Source organism: Haliotis asinina, chromosome 14, assembly GCF_037392515.1.
Source record: "Haliotis asinina isolate JCU_RB_2024 chromosome 14, JCU_Hal_asi_v2, whole genome shotgun sequence".
In the NCBI taxonomy this organism is placed as follows: Eukaryota; Metazoa; Mollusca; class Gastropoda; order Lepetellida; family Haliotidae; genus Haliotis; species Haliotis asinina.
The window spans coordinates 21,795,101-21,809,729 of record NC_090293.1 but is presented as its reverse complement, the minus strand read 5'-3'; the positions used below and the strand labels follow the sequence as shown (position 1 = coordinate 21,809,729).

The 14,629-nt window shown below is 38.9% G+C and overlaps 1 protein-coding gene across 1 annotated transcript in view; it reads right to left on the bottom strand.

Annotated features, from left to right (window-relative positions):
• The window catches only part of LOC137261620 (sulfotransferase 1B1-like), a 44,549-nt gene that overhangs the window by 29,167 nt on the left and 753 nt on the right, over positions 1-14,629 (bottom strand). The window lies entirely within an intron of this gene.

Genomic DNA, 14,629 nt, shown 5'->3' with positions numbered 1-14,629 from the left:
CGGACTTGAAATTGTCTCTTATTTAAAAAGTTGGCTATGAATTCAGGCAAACGACCTCGCAAACCGAAATCATGTAAATCTCTCAAAATGCCAAATTTCCAGGTTGTGTCTTATGCCTTCTCAAGATAAAAAAAGATAGACACAGCGTGTTGTTTTTTAATCAACGCGTTTTTCCCAAATGATTCTAAACGCAGTAAGTGATCGACAGTACTTCTGTTTTAACGGAAACCATACTGAGTATATGTTACAAGGTTATTTGTTTCCAAGTACCAAACAAGTCGATTATTTATCATGCGTTCCATGGTCTTACAGACACAGCTAGTTAATGAAATTGGACGATAATTGGATGGATCACGTCCAGGTTTAGGTATTGGTACTATTATAGCATCACGCCATGAAGAAGGAAATTTTCCGGAAGTCCAAATATCATCAACAATTGATAAGAGCGTCTCTAAACAGGATTCTGGTAAGTGCTTCAGGAGCTGATAATGTATGTTATCAGCTCCTGTAGCAGTGTCATGAGCTTGATCAAGAGCAGTATGGAGTTCATGAATAGAAAACGTTTCATTATAATCTTCCCCATAATCAGAATTGAAATTAATAGTTTTCTTTTCTTGTTGTTTTTGATATTGCTGAAATTTAGGTATATAATTCGAAGAGGAAGAATGTTTAGCGAGAGTTTCGCCCAGTTGATTTGGAATATCTGATTTATCAGTGGGTAATTGATCTCCATGTGTAAGATGATGGACAGTAGATTCAGTACTTTTACCTTTAATTTTCTGGACCATGTTAGATACCTTGGACCTGGGTGTCCGAGAATTTGTTTTGGATACATAATTTCGCCAAGATTGGCGTTTGGTCTGTTTAAAGGTACGCCATGTTTTAGCATTTAAAATGTTAAATTTATTTAAATTATACACCATGGGATGGCGACGGAAATAATGTTCTGCTTTTTTCCTTGCCTTCCTTGCATGTTTGCATTCATCGCTGAACCATGGTTTTCTTATGTGTGGAACTGCAGAGGACTTTGGTATACACTCATCAGCTATGGAATTCAGTTGATCAGAAAAACATTTAATAGCATCAGGAACGTCAATAAAACGTTCGGGTTTAAGTTTTTCAGCAGAAAGTGTTTCATATAAAGCCCAGTTAGCCTTTTTAAAATTCCGCCATGATGATGGAGGAACATCAGATGGAGTTACAGCTTTTAATATAGTAGGAAAATGGTCACTTCCACAGAGGTCATCGTGGACTGACCATTCGAATTCATTAAGTAGTTCTGAATTTGTGAGTGACAAGTCGAATGCAGAATAGGTCCATGTACCAGGGTGTAAATATGTGCTGGAGCTATCATTATAAATACATAAATCATTGTCAGAACAAAAGTCCTCCAACAACTTACCTTTAGTGTTTGTATTTACACTACCCCAGAGTGGGTTGTGTCCATTTAAATCTGCCATTATAATACAGGGCTTCGGGAGTTGGTCATATAGAGCTTGAAGATCGGTTTTGGCAAACGTCGAAACACAGAGAGAGCATAGAGTAAAGGCTACATGTAAAGTAATTCTCACTGCAACAGCCTGCATTTTAGTAGTAAGTGGAACAGAGCTTTGAATAACGTTTAGTCTGACTAGAATGGATGATCCGCCAGTGGCCCTATTACCCGGAGGTGAAAAACAATGATATGCATTAGAATGACAAAGGTCAAATGTATCTGTTTGTTTTAAATATGTCTCTTGGAGACATATCGCTGAAGGTGTAAAATCTTGGACTAATAGCTGTAATTCATGTAAATTAGTCCTAAATCCTCTGCAGTTCCACTATACAATATTAATGGAATAAACTATTTTTTGGGGGGAGTTATTGGGGATCTACCCCGCAGTCGTTTGCAGGGCGACAAGCTATGTGCCCTTGTTTGGATGTTTTCAAAAACGTCCATATCTTCTAAGGATCCGAACTTATTAAAAGGTTGGATTTTGTTACTAGACCCCTTTGAGACTTTTTTACTTTGACCCTTTTGTGAAGATTCATATCTAGATTTAAGCTTGTTTCTTCCAGTTTCTGTCATATTTGATTGAGACGTCCGTTTTGCATTTGTCTGAGATAATTTCTCCTGTGTACAAAGTACACCCTGAAGACCTATGGGCGCCGGAAGTACGTCAGTAGTTTGAGTGGATGATTCAGGTAGCACAGTCTGAGGAGTGTCAGTATTAACCTATGTTAAGTTGGCTTGACAGCACACAGAAGACTTGATTACATTTACGGTTGGCGAAGGCGATGTTCTGGTAACAGAAGCATAAGTTTCTGTTAAGTCTGATCTTTGGACAAGTTTTTTTGTCTCTGCAAAACTAATGTTTTGAGTATATTTGATTTTGTTGATTTGCATGTTCCGTCTTTTGAGAACGACAAGTGACTTCCGGCGCAGTTAACCCATTTTTTAAAGTTGTTGGTACAATCTTCTGTTTTATGTGTCTGCTCACCACAGTGAGCACACGTGACAGACAATGTACAACTATTCACTCCATGTCCAAATTTTTGGCACTTAAAACACCTTAATGGGTTAGGAACATAGGTATCAACAGCGATGTTACAGTATCCAGCTTTCACAGATTTTGGAGCAGTTGGCGATGAAAAAGAAAACAAATATGTGTTCGTTGGGACAGTTTCTTTATTTTTCCCGGTTGTAAACCTTTTGACATGCACGACACCTTTATCTTTCATCCCTGTCACAATATCTAAGTCCGTCATGTCCGCAAACCACTGATTACGATCTCGAATTATGCCTTTGCTAGTGTTGAGCGTCCTGTGAGCTGAGACTGATACAGGAATTCCTACCAACAATTCAGTTGTCATGAGGTTTGTAGCTTGCTGTCGTTTACTACATTCAATGAGAAGAGCTCCGGAATGCAAGCATCTAACATTTTTGACATCACCCGCAATGCATTGAATAGCAACTTTAGGGTGTCGTATCATGAATCTCGATCACTATAAAGCGTGGCCAGTTGTCAATTGATTGGGTCGGTCTGTGTTCATTATCATCTTCATCAGTGTCTAGTGGACGTTTTGCTTTTTAATGGGTTTCGTAAGCCTTAGTTGGTTTTAAATGGTTCATCATCCGAGTTTCCAACCCACCACGGAGTATCACAAGGACAATGCTAAAGCAAGCGGGCCTCCAGCTTGCAGCACCAAGAATATCCGGATGATATGCTCCAGCAGAGAAATTAAAAGATTAATGTCTTCACCAGATTGGCCCATGAGCCACCGCCTTCTGGGCATACGACTCTAGGCAAAAACATATATGATGGATTTCAAATTACAATCTCCAAGTAGCCAAGCATGAAAAATCAAATTATCAGTTTCATAAATTTTGAGCATGAAATAGTTATAGCTCAGGGCTTGGCGTGACCAGCCGATTGATAGAACTGGGCCAGTTCTACCACCCATCTAGGTGAAGTAAGGGCTAAAGTGGTGTTGTTGAGCAATAAGAGCAAAATGGTTCATTCTGCTAGTGCCCTCAACCACCAGACTACCGTCCTCCACCGACACGGGACGCAATCCACGGCAAACAGGTTGCCCAATTTGGTCGCCTCTTACGACCAGCAATGGGGTGTTGTGGACACATTCTGTCCCGGGTCCACACGGGAGAAGAGCACTTAGCGTTACCCAGCACCAACCACGAGGAGGTGGCTCTTCATGGGTGCCCCAGGGTCTAAGATTTTGTCTTGGATCGTGTAGAACTTTTCCTGTTGACAGTCTCTGTGTCGAGGCAGATGAACCATCCCTTACACAACGCTGTATAAAATTAACTTTAAAATATATAACAAAACTGTACTCTGTCGAATCTAACCCTGCATATAACTGTCTCTTCAATCCTTTCTATGAGGATTTGTATAACAAGAAATCTTCTCTTGTTCCGGCTCTTGGGCTCAAAGATAAACCATTCATTTCCGCTGCCGGCACTGAGCTAGGGATTATATTTCCTTTCCGTCTTATTTCTTCTCCTCCTTGGCAACTCGTTAGGCCACAAGTTGACCTAACATTAGCAACTTTTAAAAAAATCACAAACTAATGAATTACAGTATAAACAAGAATATAATCAATTAAAGGGTAAATATAACTACTGCAATCCTTATTTACAGATAGGCCCAAGGACGGTGTCGCAGCAGCTTGTGCCACTGTCTTTGGGGGTCCAGAACAATATCTTCTAGATTACCCGATAACAGCTCTATTTTCACAGCTGAAGCAAACGCCATATTAACGTCTCTTAAATATATTTAAAAAAACCATCCTAAGCATAAACAGTACATAATCTTTTCAGACTCTCTTTCTTGTCTTCATTCTATTAAAAACGTATCCTGTACACATCCACTTTTAATAGACATTATTGAATTGTATAACGGTCTTGCTACTGGCCAATTCAACATCTTTTGTTGGTTACGCAGTCATGTTGGCATTTCTGGCACAGTGGCCAATCTTGCTTCCAAGGCAGCACTCACCAAATCTGTGACACCACTGCCTATTCCATACTCTGATTATAAAGCTGTCATCAGATCTTACTTGGGACACTCAAGTAGGTAATAATAAATTACATGCTATAAAACCCTATATTGGTTACACCTACTTGGGCTGTCAGTCCAGATTTGAAGAGGCCATCATGCGACGATGTCGCATTGGTCACACAAGATATACACATTAATATTTGCTTGAAGGTGAAGATCCTCCGTTTTGTATCCCTTGTGATGAAAGACTCACAGTCAAAAATATCCTGCTTGACTGTGTTGAGTATTCCATCACAAGGGATCAGTATTTTAATTCACAAACTATGAAGGATCTTTTCGCAATATTAGTCCGTGTTTAATTATTACATTTTTAAAGGAATTAGATTTGTTATATGAATTGCAAATAGATAAATATTTTATAATTGGAAGATTAAATTAGTAACTGAATATGTCAGTCTGATAGTATTATGGACGGTGCCTCTCTATTGAATAAATACTGTCTGTCTGTCTCTTTCTTTCTCTGTGTGTGTGTGTGCGTGTGTGTGTGTACGTATGTCTGTATTATGCTTTGTAGTAGAGCAATATATGCCTTGGTATTAGCAACTTACATTTATTTTTTCAGAACAGTTCAACATTTGCATGTGAACTCAAATACCTATCGTTATATACAGTAAATGTATTGATAAATAATAAATTGTTACAAACGCCATGGATGTTATTGAAATGAATATATTTTTTAAGGCTGACACATTGTATTTATACAACCAGACACAGCTTCACAGACAGGTTACTGGGCTCTTGCTGTTTTAACAAACATCTGACACAGACCTGATCGTCGTTTAGTTAAAACCGTTAAACCGCGTATTTTAAGGTGCCCTTATATGTCCATATTTACCACAATGTCTCAATGTATAACAGTGAGTATCATTAAATTTAGAATTTTGAAATGGGTACTTCAGAAACACATTTTTCTGTTTCAGAACATTTTTAATAAGTTATTCTTGACGTGGGGGAGATATGCTATGACTGAATGAAATGCATTAAAGTATCCCAAGGTTATTGTAAATATTATATGTTGTCAATATCACATAGTGTTGGTGCCTATCCTAGACATAGACAAATCCTGTCAGTGCAAGTAATTTCAATGCGACACACACACATACACAATCCAGTGATAAACAGCATGAGCATCGATCTACGAAAATGGGATACCAAGGTAAGGGTCAACCATGTCAGCGAGCCTGACCACCAGGTCCCGTTAAGGTCCGTTCTCACGGCGCGACTTGTAGTAACAACCTGTAGTATCTAAATGACTTGATACGACTCGGAATCTAGTGTTAATCTCTTCCAATGAAAAGGGCGTCATCAGGCGACACGGTGACGCTGGCGTTGATAGCCATACATTCGGTAAATGAAAAACCAAGAGTCTTCAGAAGATGACACATCTCCCCGACCCCCACATATTTGAAAGGACAAATCATCGGACAGTTACTTATTGGGTTTTTAGACCAAGTCTGAATTGTTTCCATGGAATTCGTGAAACTTATAAATGCCATATATCTGTAATCAGAAAAAGTCACCATTTCAAGATCTGTCTCGTATATCTGCTAAGATCTTTTGAAAGATATGAAATGGTTTTCGAGTTGTGCTCCGGAAACGAGGTCAGTGTTCATGGAACCGAGAAAATAATACATCATAAAAACCTGTAAATAGCAAAAGGCACCACACATATCTACCAAGTTTTAGTGACAGATTTCAAGAAGTTTTTGAGTTCTGCTCCAGAAACACACTTCTCACTTTTGAGAGTAAGTCCGAAACGTTTCCATGGAAACCGATAAAATAATAAATCACAAAATCCTGTAAGTAGCAAAAGGCACCACTTTAGGTTCCGATTGATGTATCTACCACGTTTTGCAGAAAAATATTGAACGGTTTTTGAGTTCTGCTCCGGAAACGAAGCCCATCCCTCCATTTTGAGACAAAGTCCGAAACGTTTCCTTAGAAACGGAGAAAATAATAAATCAGAAAAACATGTAAATAGCAAAAGGTACTACTTAGGGGTCTGCCACATACATCTACCAAGTAACACTGACAGATATTAAGAAGTTTTTGAGTTTTTTGCTCCGGAAACCAAACACACCTCTCACTTTCGAGACAAAAGTGATGCTCCGGAAACCAAATGATTACAGACGGACGGACGAACAGACGAGCCGTCGACTATTTCCCCCCGCATTACATGCCGGGGGCATAAAAAGAGAAAAGAAACCCAAATTCGTCTGGGTTAGGCAGTGGACACTGCACAGACCTACCGTGGGCGCGTATCATTCCCTTTTACAGGAACTGCAAGAAGAAGACCCTCCCCTTCTTCGGAATTTTCTGACAAAGGATTCGAGGAACTTCCATGTTTTATTGGAATTAATTCAAGACAAAATTGCAGTCATCCCCAATGAGGAACTCGATATCCGCAGGGGAGAAGTTAGCAATTACTATGCGTTTCCTAGCAAGTGGTATGTTTACTTATATCTGAATTGAAAAAAAAAAGTTATGTACAAAGAGCTTTATTTTGAAACAACGTGTAATATTATAATATATTACCTTTAAGTAATTTTATTTGTTTGTATTGGGAGATAATCTGCTGTCAGGAAGAATACCTTTTTCAGCACTGAAGCGCCATAAAATGTCTAAAATTTCCTTTGGATATAATAGTGATGAGATAAATTGATTGTGGTGATGAATGCAAAAAGTTTTTAGATTTTTCTTTTTTTCATAATATCTTATGTCTATACAACTGCTGTTTACATTTTTTATATATTGCCAACTTTTCGTTACCAGGTGAGAGCTACAAGTCACTAGAGTATTTGTAGTGCATGCCGAGAAATCTGTCAGTTCATTCCCAAAGTCTGTCTGGCCATCTATGAAGCACACAGTCGATGATTTAATACCGAGTCCATATTTATGCTTAGAAGTATCCACGGATCATTTTCAAACTGATATTCGAAGATTAATGACTGAATCTTCAGTTTGAGTTCTTGACGTTTTCTTTCGTCAGGAACCTTCTTTATTTCTAATCCTACTAGGTCACAGTGATTCTCTTTCCTGTCTGTCTTTTCACTGATCTGAGTTAAAGTCTGTATGATCAGTTTGTTAATCCACATTGTCAAGGCTTTGTCTCCTCTTCTTGCAAGGCGTGACCATATGTGACCTTATAAACACCTCATTCTTCTCAGTGGTGGACTGCAACTTAACATAACTTCAAAAGAAGAATGTAGCATTTATCTACTTGGGTGTTACACATGCGTCAAATTTCATGTTTCTTAATAATGTTTCAGGTACAAAATTCAGAGGAAGAATGGCTTAGACTTCAAGAAGAATTCAGGTCCAAATGGAACTTTTCAAACTGTATAGGAGACATTACTGGGAAACATGTTGCCACCAAGCCACCGAACAACACTGGCACAAAATTCTTCAGTTACAAGTTCTTCATCATCATCATCATCCTTTCGGCATTAGTGGATGCTAACTGTCGATTTATATATGTTGATGTAATTGCAGATGGAAAGGTAGGTGAAGCTGGAGAATACGCCAATTCTGCCTTATCCCAGGCATTAGAAAATAATTCACTTCATATGCCAGAACCAAAATGTCTCCCTAGAAGACAGGAGCCGGTCGTTGTTAGGGACGATGTATTTGTGTTGAAACTTTGTCTCATGAAAACCTACCCCAGGAAAGATTTATTTTTTTGAGAAAAGGATCTTTAATGATTGCCTATCAAGAGCCAAGAGAGCGTCAGAAAATGCATTTGGCATTCCTCACAAACAGATTTGTCATATGCCAGAGGCCCGTATAAGTTTCAACTGATACCAATGTATTAGCTGTGTTTGCATTCACAACTTTCTTAAGAAAAGAAGTGATGCAGTGATGAAACTGACATGGAAACAGGTGCATGCAAATTAACCATGTTTCAGCAACAAGGGGTATAAAAGAAATGCTACATGTTGCTCGATGTTAACTTTCTGATTACTTTCTTACCAATGGCCAGGTAGTGGGACATGGTATAATACAGTCGAACGGATACAGTTGTACGGATATCTTCAGTTGAACAGCTGAATGTGACGAATAAGCTGAAATAACCAAGGTGTTTCATATATCGATATGCTGAAGATATATGAATTTACCTTTGTTGGTAGAGTGCAGGTACTGCATGTAGGCGTGATGCTCTCAGTGGTCAAGGTCTCTTGTTCTGGAGTGATCTTTTCAGCTGAGTCTGTTTGAAAATAAATTGTATTGCTGTATTTTCACGTAGAAAAAAAGTGGTATTTCATGACATGTATTTCACGACATGTATTTCATGACATGAATCACTGTAAGCAATGAATCTCTCAAGAAGAATATTAGTACACGTGGGGCCTTCATAAAGTCATTTCTCATTACTTCATAACAATAACATAATGAGTAGGTTTCATTGTGGAAATCATGACAATCATAAATCTCATTACAAACAATACTAGTTATGGCTAGGGTATTATAAATGTACTTAACAAAACATTGTTGGATGATATCATGGTACTTCCAAAGCCACATATATAGACACTTGTGTAAGTATAGACTTTAAAAGTTACAAATCCTAAAATTCTTGAAACTAACACTATTTACCATATTACTCACTGAAGGTCTCTCTCGGAGTCTGAGCAGTGGATCCAGGAGATGAAAGAACTCCCACTGGGAAACATACAAGTCAGATGTGGCAGTCCCACTCTTCTTTGAGCTGTTCACCTTTCTCAGCTCCCTCCCATAAAATGTCCTCAGTCTCAGTTTTTCAGATACTTGATCAGTTGCGAAAATAGATGGTAATTTTATAAATATAAAACCTGTCCCAAAGAAGCGTCATAACAATTTGTTTATATTTGTGACATGTATTTACTGGGCAAAAGAACTTAATATAAACGGAGTGATTGTCATGATCTGGGTCCTGTTCCACAAATGTCTAGGCTGATCATAACTCACTAACGTAACCATAGTGTAATGATAAATGAAGACTACTAGTGAAATATGAAACAAAACCATATCTTACATTCTGTGGGTGAGTGAGTGAGTTTAGTTTTACGCCGTACTCAGCAATATTCCAGCTATATCGCGGCGGTCTGTAAATAATCGAGTCTGGACCAGACAATCCAGTGATCAACAACATGTGCATCGATCTACGCAATTGGGAACCGATGACGTGTGTCAAGCAAGTCAGCGAGCCTGACCACCGATCCCGTTAGTCGCCTCTTACGACAAGCATAGTCGCCTTCTATTGCAAGCATGTGTTGCTGAAGGCCTACCCCGGGACCTTCACGGGTCCTAACATTCAGTTCTTTTTGTAATTTGTCAAAAGATTGAAATAGCACGCGACCTAAGTTAGGCTATATGATAAAAACTAGAGGTGAGATGATTCAGAAATTTCAAGATTTCTTTACAATACCTTGTGTCCATGGAAATCATAAGAATGCGTAAAAACCTGCAAATAACCAGGGGTACTCGTAGTAAACGACAATGCGACTCTCACAAGTCATTCCTCGACATCAGCATCTGCAATGCCGATCGCTGATATCGATGTTGCTGCTTGTCGAACGGCAGTCTTTGAATAATGTTTGTGGCCAACATTCCACAATCACTTTTGCGACAACTAATAATTAATGAAATGATCGGTGTCAGTTTTTGACAGCAGGTCATGACATCTCTTGACATCCATATTTACAAAGGAACAGAACTCTTGTCTTACTGTTAACAGTGTTTCTGATTAGTCAATTCCATACGATTCGTCGCATGAAATAGGGAAGTTTCTATTTCTATCAAAACTCTTTCGGCAGGTTGAGAGCTAGTTAAAGTTGATGTGATTTGGGTGTTCTCACATTGTAACCAGTAGTGACTGCAAGTCACACCGTGAGAACTGGCCTTTAGATGTCTCTTACCACAAGTATGGGATGCCGATGACCGATTCATTCCAGGATCTACGGCTAGTAAAGTTAATATTGTATTTGTATCACCTGACACTCAAAGTATCTTTAAATCTTTGTATGCTGCTTGGTCAGGATCGCTGACCTCTTTGATTGTGTGTAATCTGCGGACTGCTAAAAACATCTATTCCCTTTGGTAAAAAGCTGAGCCCTAGCATTTTTGCTCAGCCATGACATATTTGGAGTGAAGCTGAATGAAAAGCCATGACACGCATGACCATTTGATGTCAGCTGCGACAAATGCATCACTGAATTAATAATAATAATAATAATGGATACCACTGTTATTGCGCTAATCTCCGAAAGGAAAGTGCGCATTTCTCTCACAAAAATTGGATGGAAAAGTACACATTAAAGGAAAGCCTGTTTAAATACGAATGTTTTTAAACCAGTCTTGAATGAACTTAGAAAAGGGGAATTCATTTGGAACAGCATTCCAGACTGAGGGCGCACTGTATTTGAAAGAGCGCTGTCCTGCTGACTTTGAGTTGTATTTTGGGACTTTCAACAGTTTCCCACTGGACGAACGGAGAGTTCGTGGAGCCTTGTATGTAGAAAGTTCTCTGGACAGATATGGCGGTAGTGAACCATCAAAATGGCGAAACACAAGTGTTGCAATCTTGTATTTGCATCGAAATGTGATAGGCAGCCAATGCAGATGCTGCAGCATGGGAGTTACATGATCATACTTCCTTCTCTTCATCAAGAGACGAGCTGCACTGTGCTGTATTCGTTTGACTCGAGCGATCTTGTCAAGAGGGAGACCAAAGAAAACTGAATTGCAATAGTCCAACCTTGAAGTGATAAAGCAACTTACAAGACTGGTTGCTGCATCTTCAGTGAGATATGGTCTGATGAAAGCAAGTCGGCGCATCTCAAGCAAGCAAGCACGTGATACACTGGTGATGTAGTTGTGGAGAGTTCGTGATTGGTGCACCCCTAGTTACCTCACTCAAGGTTGGAAGGGAAGATCGCTCTCCCCAACCACAGCTGACTCATCTTGAATGAGTTTCAGACGGTTTGGTGCACCAACTGGCATACGTTCTGTTTTTTCAGTGTTCAATTTCAGTTTATTACTGAGCATCCATTCCCTGTCCTGTGGAAGACCACTTTTTCACAGTTCGGTGTCGTCTGCATATTTCTCAAAATCACAGTCATGGAATTCCCCGTACATTTTAGAATCAGATTACAAATGGGCTTTGTCACAAACACCAACTGTCTACATAAAACGAAACGAAAGATATTGATTCTGAAACCGAACGCTGAGTTCGAAAACAGCGCTTGTTTGAAATTCAAACAAAGAAAAATTCCGTTTTCACACTACGTAGCATTTTCGGTAATTTTCCAGCCGTCCAATCTTTGCTTACTGTGGCTCAGTACTTTTAGAATATGCAGGGAAAGAGTATCGTAGCAACAAATAGCAAACTGAAAAGAAATACCACGCAATGATTTGATAATTCTTAAGTAGTTCCCATGCAGCGTGACGCCATGACTGACGCAAAATCACGCTAACAACAATGGTGGTTATTATTATTCTCTTATTTACCATGAAAACGCTAAAATACACATAACCATACAAAGATAGTCAGATTCATTCCGATTTCTTACATCGCATATTTATATACAAACGGTCCCTGAATCAGTGAAGAGTTCTCGCAACGTGCTGTGTACCCTTGTCAGCGAAGCCGCCATTTTGTAAGAAATTGGACATCGGTAGTGATGTCATATGTCAACATTGATGTACACGATAGGCAATTTATATGAAGTGAAGGTCTGTTCAACAAGAGTAAACACAATCGCCCTATCCTTCCGATTATACTTTCGCTATTATGATGTATATTTTGCGCATCGTTCAGATATTATTTCATGACGATAATTTCAGTATATCTACATTTAGCCTTAACACATGTGTCAGAAGATTACACGTAGCCATTACTGCAACATGTCCTTTAGTTCCTGTGATGTACAATATTAATTGCAGCCATTGCTGAATATTGCTTACAAGATAAACAGATTTAGGCAAGCTGGCGATGGGGGTGGTAGGCGGGAGCTACAACGTGGATATGGATGAGTGTCCAGATGAGTGAGTGAGTGAGTTAATACTTAACGTCACATTGGCAATATTTCAGCCATATCGTGACGAGAACATTTTGATACTGAAATGAAATATGTATACATTATAAAATCCTGTCGTCAAAGGACAGTAAAACCACTAGAGCATCACATTTACAATTAAAATTGGTGTGGAGAGTTAAAACAATTACCACTATTCGGACAATACAACATAAAATACGGGCTGCAGATCGCCAACAACTGAAGGTAGATCACTATACTAGGGGCCATGGGGACTTACAGTACCTTTGCTACCTGCGTGGACCCCAGATGGATTTACACCATCCCCTCAGCCGTTGGCGATTATACTGAAAGTTAGCCATTATTAAAAACAACAAATATACTACGATTAAAAGTTTGGTCGTACTAAATTTACATAGAATGTTTTGGACTTACGTACAGTCTCAGGAGGACAATAATTTTACAATACTTCAACCCCCCTCGAGGGCACAGCCACTAACAATCTCAGTTATTAATCTAGACTACCAATAATAAAATATTGATCTATTTACAATTCTGATAATAAATCTAATTCTTTTAAGAAGGCAGTAATTAAATGAGAGCTGTTATGAGTAAAAAGATCCTGCATAGTTCGTGGGTTAAAATACTGATCCCTTGTGATGGAATACTCTACACAGTCAAGCAGGATATGCTTGACTGTGATTCTTTCATCACAAGGGATGCAGAACGGAGGATCCTCACCTTTCAAAAGGTATTCATGAGTATATCGTGTATGGCCAAAACGACATCGCCTCATAATGACCTCCTCAAATCTGGACTGACAACCCAAGTGGGTATAACCAATATAAGGTTTTATTGCATGTAATTTATTTATACCCACTTGGGTGTCCCACCTCTTTTGCATCAGGTCTCGGATGTACGATCTGATTGTAGCTTTATAATCAGAGTATGGGATAAGAAGTGGAGTCACGGGTTTCTTGAGTGCTGCCTTGGCAGCAAGATCAGCCATTGTATTGCCAGAAATGCCTACATGGCTTGGTAACCAACAAAAGACGATGTCGTATTGGCCAGTAGCAAGATTATTAATTAATTCAATTATTTCTATTAAAAGTGGATGTTTACAAGAAATATTTTTGATGGCCTGAAGGCAAGAAAGAGAGTCGGAAAAGATAATATATTGGTTATGTTTAGGGTGTCTTTGAATATATTTGAGAGCTGTTAATATGGCGTTCGCTTCTGCAGTAAAAATAGAACTGTTATTTGGAATTCGAGAAGATATTGTTCTCGATCCAATGACAGTGGCACAAGCTACTGCACCACCGTCTTTGGAACCATCTGTAAATAAGGGTTTGTAATTGCTATATTTAATTTTTAATTGATTATACTCTTGTTTATATTGTAATTCATTAGTTTCTGATTTTTTAAATGAAGTTAATGTTAAGTCGACTTGAGGTCTAACCAACTGCCAAGGAGGAGAAGAAAGAAGACGGGATGGAGCTATGTTTTCCAGCTCAATGCCGGCCGAAGAAAGAAATGGTTTAATTCTATGTCCTAGGGGCGGGACAAGAGAAGACTTTTTGTTGTATAAATCCTCATAAAGGGGATTGAAAACACAGTTATAGGCAGGGTTAGATTCATTAGAGTATACTTTAGTAATGTACTGTAAAGCTAACTTTATACGACGCTGCTCAAGAGATGGTTCATCAGCCTCAACGTAGAGACTGTCAACGGGAGAAGTTCTAAAGGACCCAAGACAAAGTCTTAGACCTTGGTGGTGGATAGAGTCTAGTAGTGTTAAGTTGCTTTCACAAGCTCCACCATATATGATGGATCCGTAATCTAGTTTCGAACGGATAAGTGTGTCCAGATGACATGATGAATTAGAAATCCAGCTCAGCAACTTATTTACTAACGCACTTTGCAGACAAAGAGGTAAACTCACAAACAGGATCGGAAATAACAGTGCCAAATGTTGTGTTGACTACGTATTTTAATATCATTTTAAAAAAATATATTACGCTGACAAAATCTGGCCTGGCACCTTTCGAATACTGAATG